The 8,117-nt window shown below is 44.6% G+C and overlaps 2 non-coding genes across 2 annotated transcripts; both read left to right on the top strand.

Moving 5' to 3' along the window:
- Positions 1-3,353: 3,353 nt before the first annotated feature.
- TRNAI-GAU (transfer RNA isoleucine (anticodon GAU)) lies at positions 3,354-3,427 on the top strand. Its single transcript has one exon. It is a non-coding gene; the product is annotated as a tRNA-Ile (tRNA).
- A 109-nt stretch (positions 3,428-3,536) lies between these two features.
- On the top strand, positions 3,537-3,610 carry TRNAA-UGC (transfer RNA alanine (anticodon UGC)). The gene has a single exon. It is a non-coding gene; the product is annotated as a tRNA-Ala (tRNA).
- The last annotated feature ends 4,507 nt before the right edge of the window (positions 3,611-8,117 follow it).

Below are 8,117 nucleotides of genomic sequence, written 5' to 3' on the forward strand. Positions count from 1 at the left end.
CTGGGGGATAGCCTTTCGAAAGGAAGATTAATACCCCATAATATACTGGATGGCATCATCTGGTATTGAAAACTCCGGTGGATAGAGATGGGCACGCGCAAGATTAGATAGTTGGTGAGGTAACGGCTCACCAAGTCAGCGATCTTTAGGGGGCCTGAGAGGGTGATCCCCCACACTGGTACTGAGACACGGACCAGACTCCTACGGGAGGCAGCAGTGAGGAATATTGGACAATGGGTGAGAGCCTGATCCAGCCATCCCGCGTGAAGGACGACGGCCCTATGGGTTGTAAACTTCTTTTGTATAGGGATAAACCTAGATACGTGTATCTAGCTGAAGGTACTATACGAATAAGCACCGGCTAACTCCGTGCCAGCAGCCGCGGTAATACGGAGGGTGCAAGCGTTATCCGGATTTATTGGGTTTTAAGGGTCCGTAGGCGGATTTGTAAGTCAGTGGTGAAATCTCACAGCTTAACTATGAAACTGCCATTGATACTGCAAGTCTTGAGTGTTGTTGAAGTAGCTGGAATAAGTAGTGTAGCGGTGAAATGCATAGATATTACTTAGAACACCAATTGCGAAGGCAGGTTACTAAGCAACAACTGACGCTGATGGACGAAAGCGTGGGGAGCGAACAGGATTAGATACCCTGGTAGTCCACGCCGTAAACGATGCTAACTCGTTTTTGGGGCGTAAGCTTCAGAGACTAAGCGAAAGTGATAAGTTAGCCACCTGGGGAGTACGAACGCAAGTTTGAAACTCAAAGGAATTGACGGGGGCCCGCACAAGCGGTGGATTATGTGGTTTAATTCGATGATACGCGAGGAACCTTACCAAGGCTTAAATGGGAAATGACAGGTTTAGAAATAGACTTTTCTTCGGACATTTTTCAAGGTGCTGCATGGTTGTCGTCAGCTCGTGCCGTGAGGTGTTAGGTTAAGTCCTTTCTATCGGGGCTTGGGCACGAGTTTCCAGAAGAAAATATCAGGAAAAATGAAATCAGAGAAGGAAAACGATGCTCGTTGGGATTAAAAATGGCAGAAGCGGTGCTTCCAGACTTTGATTTCTCTTCAAGAAAGTGCCTTTAAGGTTAAAAACTCTGCAAAATAGGAGGAGGTAAAAGATGAAAAAATAGAGGAAAGACAGTGTAATGTAGAAAAATCTTACGTAACATTGAAAAAAGATGATCTGTAAAGAATCTGTTATCAGCGAGTTAAGAAAAAGTTTGAAAAAAGATCAAAAAAACTTGGTAAAAAGGCTTGTATAACTGAATAAAGGTGGTACTTTTGCACCCGCAACAGCGATAAACGTTCACCGAAATACTGACAAGAAGTTTAATTAAAGAGAAAAGAAATTTTCAAAAAAAAGATTAGAAAAAGCTTGTGAGAATGGAAAACGGATATTACATTTGCACCCCGCAAAATGTGGAAAGTTATTTGAAAGACTGGTAGGAGAAATGAAAAAATGAGACGAAAAAAAAGTTTCAAAATTTTTTAAATTTTTCTTGCGAGAAACAAAATAAATTTTTAGTTTTGCACCCGCTTTGAGAAGCAACTTAAGGCGGAGAAAATAAAGAAATACACGTTCGTAGACATATTGAATTGACAGCCGTTTTGAAAGAGATTTCAAAACAAATAAAATAAGAGTAATAGAGTCGTAAGATTCGAAAAGAACCGATAGATAATTCATCGCAATATAATATTAAAATATACGATGAAGAGTTTGATCCTGGCTCAGGATGAACGCTAGCGGCAGGCTTAACACATGCAAGTCGAGGGGTATATGTCTTCGGATATAGAGACCGGCGCACGGGTGCGTAACGCGTATGCAATCTACCTTTCACAGAGGGATAGCCCAGAGAAATTTGGATTAATACCTCATAGTATTATTGAGTGGCATCACTTAATAATTAAAGTCACAACGGTGAAAGATGAGCATGCGTCCCATTAGCTAGTTGGTAAGGTAACGGCTTACCAAGGCAACGATGGGTAGGGGTCCTGAGAGGGAGATCCCCCACACTGGTACTGAGACACGGACCAGACTCCTACGGGAGGCAGCAGTGAGGAATATTGGACAATGGGCGCAAGCCTGATCCAGCCATGCCGCGTGCAGGATGACGGTCCTATGGATTGTAAACTGCTTTTGTACGAGAAGAAACACTGCTTCGTGAAGCAGCTTGACGGTATCGTAAGAATAAGGATCGGCTAACTCCGTGCCAGCAGCCGCGGTAATACGGAGGATCCAAGCGTTATCCGGAATCATTGGGTTTAAAGGGTCCGTAGGCGGTTTAGTAAGTCAGTGGTGAAAGCCCATCGCTCAACGGTGGAACGGCCATTGATACTGCTGAACTTGAATTATTAGGAAGTAACTAGAATATGTAGTGTAGCGGTGAAATGCTTAGAGATTACATGGAATACCAATTGCGAAGGCAGGTTACTACTAATTGATTGACGCTGATGGACGAAAGCGTGGGGAGCGAACAGGATTAGATACCCTGGTAGTCCACGCCGTAAACGATGGATACTAGCTGTTGGGAGCAATCTCAGTGGCTAAGCGAAAGTGATAAGTATCCCACCTGGGGAGTACGTTCGCAAGAATGAAACTCAAAGGAATTGACGGGGGCCCGCACAAGCGGTGGAGCATGTGGTTTAATTCGATGATACGCGAGGAACCTTACCAAGGCTTAAATGTAGATTGACCGGTTTGGAAACAGATCTTTCGCAAGACAATTTACAAGGTGCTGCATGGTTGTCGTCAGCTCGTGCCGTGAGGTGTCAGGTTAAGTCCTATAACGAGCGCAACCCCTGTTGTTAGTTGCCAGCGAGTCAAGTCGGGAACTCTAACAAGACTGCCAGTGCAAACTGTGAGGAAGGTGGGGATGACGTCAAATCATCACGGCCCTTACGCCTTGGGCTACACACGTGCTACAATGGCCGGTACAGAGAGCAGCCACTGGGCGACCAGGAGCGAATCTATAAAACCGGTCACAGTTCGGATCGGAGTCTGCAACTCGACTCCGTGAAGCTGGAATCGCTAGTAATCGGATATCAGCCATGATCCGGTGAATACGTTCCCGGGCCTTGTACACACCGCCCGTCAAGCCATGGAAGCTGGGGGTGCCTGAAGTCGGTGACCGCAAGGAGCTGCCTAGGGTAAAACTGGTAACTAGGGCTAAGTCGTAACAAGGTAGCCGTACCGGAAGGTGCGGCTGGAACACCTCCTTTCTAGAGCCTCAAATGTTAGTGCTTGCACACGTTGAGGAAACAAGATGATTATTTATAGGATTCTGAATTTGAGATTGTATTACTCTTGCTGTTAATTTAAAAAATAATGAAAAATTAAGTAAAACAGAGTCTCGTAGCTCAGCTGGTTAGAGTACTACACTGATAATGTAGGGGTCGGCAGTTCGAGTCTGCCCGGGACTACTATTTAACTTAAAAAAAAAGGAAATTCTAGATGCTGGGATTCACCAAAAGAAATTAGATAAGAATTAAGGTGTCTAAAATCTGAATTCAAAAATCTAAAATTGAAAATGGGGGATTAGCTCAGCTGGCTAGAGCGCCTGCCTTGCACGCAGGAGGTCAACGGTTCGACTCCGTTATTCTCCACGAAATAATTGACAATTATCAATTGATAATTATTAATTGTTAAAGTTCATTGACATATTGAGATAAGAAAATAATAAAAAGTAGAAAGCGTTTTTTGTTATTTAATAACAAAAGACAAAAAAAAACGGTCTCGTTTTAAGTAACGAGATTGGTACAATAAGCAAAATAAGGGCGTATGGGGGATGCCTAGGCTCTCAGAGGCGAAGAAGGACGTGATAAGCTGCGAAAAGCTGCGGGGACGGGCACACACCGATTGATCCGCAGATATCCGAATGGGGCAACCCACTATGTTGAAGACATAGTACACCGATAGGTGGGCAAACCCGCTGAACTGAAACATCTAAGTAGGCGGAGGAGAAGAAAACAAAAGTGATTCCGTAAGTAGTGGCGAGCGAACGCGGATTAGCCCAAACCAATGTTGTTACGGCAATGTTGGGGTTGTAGGACCACGACATTTTATGTACAAGGAACCGGAAGTTACTGGAAAGTGACGCCATAGAGGGTGATAGCCCCGTATGGGTAACGAGTATAATAGATAGTGGTATCCTGAGTAGGGCGGGGCACGTGAAACCCTGTCTGAATTTGGCGGGACCATCCGCTAAGGCTAAATACTCCTGAGAGACCGATAGTGAACCAGTACCGTGAGGGAAAGGTGAAAAGAACCGTGAATAACGGAGTGAAATAGATCCTGAAACCATACGCTTACAAGCGGTCGGAGCCCTTTCGTGGGGTGACGGCGTGCCTTTTGCATAATGAGCCTACGAGTTAACGTTGCTGGCAAGGTTAAGTGATTAAGTCACGGATCCGTAGCGAAAGCGAGTCTGAATAGGGCGCTTTAGTCAGTAGTGTTAGACGCGAAACCGTGTGATCTACCCATGGGCAGGTTGAAGCTGTGGTAACACACAGTGGAGGACCGAACCGGTTGACGTTGAAAAGTCTTCGGATGACCTGTGGGTAGGGGTGAAAGGCCAATCAAACTCGGAAATAGCTCGTACTCCCCGAAATGCATTTAGGTGCAGCGCTGATGATAGTTATATAGAGGTAGAGCTACTGATTGGATGCGGGGGCTTCACCGCCTACCAATTCCTGACAAACTCCGAATGCTATATAATGTTTCACAGCAGTGAGGGCTTGGGTGCTAAGGTCCAAGTCCGAGAGGGAAAGAACCCAGACCATCAGCTAAGGTCCCCAAATATATGCTAAGTTGAAAGAACGAGGTTTGTCTGCCCAGACAGCTAGGATGTTGGCTTGGAAGCAGCCATTCATTTAAAGAGTGCGTAACAGCTCACTAGTCGAGCGGACGAGCATGGATAATAATCGGGCATAAGCATATTACCGAAGCTATGGATTTACAGTTTACTGTAAGTGGTAGGGGAGCATTCTAACAGGGTTGAAGGTGTATCGTCAGGTATGCTGGACTGGTTAGAAAAGAAAATGTAGGCATAAGTAACGATAATGCGGGCGAGAAACCCGCACACCGAAAAACTAAGGTTTCCACAGCTATGCTAATCAGCTGTGGGTTAGTCTGGTCCTAAGGCGAACCCGAAAGGGACAGTCGATGGCTAACGGGTTAATATTCCCGTACTACTAATTACTGTGATGGGGTGACGGAGTGATGAAAGCGCCGCGAACTGACGGAATAGTTCGTTAAAGTACCTAGCTATAAGATCTATAGGCAAATCCGTAGATTTTGGTGAAATACGATAGTACTCGGAGTCTTCGGACAAAGAGATAGTGCGCCTAAGGGCTTCCAAGAAAAACCTCTAAACTTCAGGTAATTAGTACCAGTACCGTAAACCGACACAGGTAGTTGAGGAGAGAATCCTAAGGTGCTCGAGAGATTCATGGCTAAGGAATTAGGCAAAATAGACCTGTAACTTCGGGAGAAAGGTCGCCAGCAGCAATGCTGGCCGCAGTGAAGAGGTCCAGGCGACTGTTTATCAAAAACACAGGGCTCTGCAAAATCGTAAGATGAAGTATAGGGCCTGACACCTGCCCGGTGCTGGAAGGTTAAGAGGAGATGTTATCTTCGGAGAAGCATTGAATTGAAGCCCCAGTAAACGGCGGCCGTAACTATAACGGTCCTAAGGTAGCGAAATTCCTTGTCGGGTAAGTTCCGACCTGCACGAATGGTGTAACGATCTGGACACTGTCTCAGCCATGAGCTCGGTGAAATTGTAGTAACGGTGAAGATGCCGTTTACCCGCAGTGGGACGAAAAGACCCTGTGCACCTTTACTATAGCTTAGTATTGACCTTGGATAAATGATGTGTAGGATAGGTTGGAGACTATGAAGCGGCGTCGCCAGGCGTTGTGGAGTCATTGTTGAAATACAACCCTTTGTTTATCTGAGGCCTAACCCCGCAATGTGGGGGACAGTGCTTGGTGGGTAGTTTGACTGGGGTGGTCGCCTCCAAAAGAGTAACGGAGGCTTCTAAAGGTTCCCTCAGTACGCTTGGTAACCGTGCGTAGAGTGCAATGGCATAAGGGAGCTTGACTGAGAGACATACAGGTCGATCAGGTACGAAAGTAGAGCATAGTGATCCGGTGGTTCCGCATGGAAGGGCCATCGCTCAAAGGATAAAAGGTACGCCGGGGATAACAGGCTGATCTCCCCCAAGAGCTCATATCGACGGGGGGGTTTGGCACCTCGATGTCGGCTCGTCACATCCTGGGGCTGGAGAAGGTCCCAAGGGTTGGGCTGTTCGCCCATTAAAGTGGCACGCGAGCTGGGTTCAGAACGTCGTGAGACAGTTCGGTCTCTATCTACTGTGGGCGTTAGAAATTTGAGTGGATCTGATTCTAGTACGAGAGGACCGAATTGGACTAACCTCTAGTGTATCTGTTGTCCCGCCAGGGGCACCGCAGAGTAGCTACGTTGGGAAGGGATAAGCGCTGAAAGCATATAAGCGCGAAACCCACCACAAGATGAGATTTCTTTTAAGGATCGTGGAAGATGACCACGTTGATAGGCTATAGATGTAAAGGCAGTAATGTCATAGTCGAGTAGTACTAATAATCCGTAAGCTTATGTACACCCTTTTCCTCTCTGGTTGAACAAACGAGAGAGGGAGAAACTTTCTAAAAATAGTAAATAAAAGTACTTTTCTTTATCTCAGTATGTTAAGATATTTTTTTTAATTATCAATTGTTAATTATCAATTGTCAATTAAAAAAGTTGCCTAAAGCAACTAACAACCTTAAGGTGGTTATTGCGGCGGGGCTCACCTCTTCCCATCCCGAACAGAGTAGTTAAGCCCGCCTGCGCAGATGGTACTGCAATTTTGTGGGAGAGTATGTCGTCGCCTTTCTTTTAAAAATCCTCATCATTCATTTGATGAGGATTTTTTTGTTTTATAATCTTTTAGAAATTATTGCTGTTTTTAGGACATACACTGCTTCCCAGCAATTGAAACCGCTGGCTGTATTTTTATCTTGGAATTCATTGCTGCTTAGAATCAGAGGATTAAAAAAGTTCTTTTGATTCGGATGCGTTAGGGATGGGAGCGGCATCCTTTTGTTTTTTTCTTTAAAAAACAAAAGATTAAGCGGACAGCCCGACCCGAAGGGAAACGCGATAATTATTTTGATTGCTATAATGTTGTATTTTAATTAATTATGATTTTTGTAAATTATATTTTTTTGCTGTCAACGTCATTAATAAACTGGATTACGCCAGTCATAAAGACTTTTTGATCGTCCCACATAGCTAAATGACTTCCGTTTGGACAAAATAAATAACGCCCTTTTTTGACTAATTTGCTTTGTTCTTCCATTGCTTTTGGATCCATAGTATCGTATTTCGCACCAATCATAAGCGTTGGGATTGTAATTTCATGCAATCGATTTTTGATATCCCATTTGGCTAATTTTCCGCTGATACCAAATTCGCTTGGACCTTGCATTAAGGTATAAATTTCTCCGTTTACATGTTTGCTGGCGCGATTTAATCCGTCTGGCCATTCTTTTAATCGGCATAAATGTTCTTTATAGAAGTTTGGTAACAGTAATTCCATATATTTTGGATTTCCAAAATCTTTTTTGGCTTCTAAAGCTCTTATTTCGGCTAGAATTTCTGGTTTCATTTGTTTTGCGAGAACTTCATCGGCATATTTATGTCCGAGAGGGAAAGAACCCAGACCAACAGCTAAGGTCCCCAAATATATGTTAAGTTGAAGCAACGCGGTTGGACTGCATTGACAGCTAGGATGTTGGCTTGGAAGCAGCCATTCATTTAAAGAGTGCGTAACAGCTCACTAGTCGAGCGGTCCGGCATGGATAATAATCGGGCATAAACATATTACCGAAGCTATGGATTTGTACATTAGTACATCTGGTAGGAGAGCATTCTATTTGCGCTGAAGCAGTACTGTGAGGTATTGTGGAGCGGATAGAAAAGAAAATGTAGGCATAAGTAACGATAAAGGGGGCGAGAAACCCCCTCACCGAAAGACTAAGGTTTCCTCAGCCATGCTAATCAGCTGAGGGTTAGTCGGGGCCTAACGCG

Source organism: Ostrinia furnacalis, unplaced genomic scaffold, assembly GCF_004193835.3.
Source record: "Ostrinia furnacalis isolate ACB-3 unplaced genomic scaffold, ASM419383v2 OfSCF2472, whole genome shotgun sequence".
Classification (NCBI taxonomy): Eukaryota; Metazoa; Arthropoda; class Insecta; order Lepidoptera; family Crambidae; genus Ostrinia; species Ostrinia furnacalis.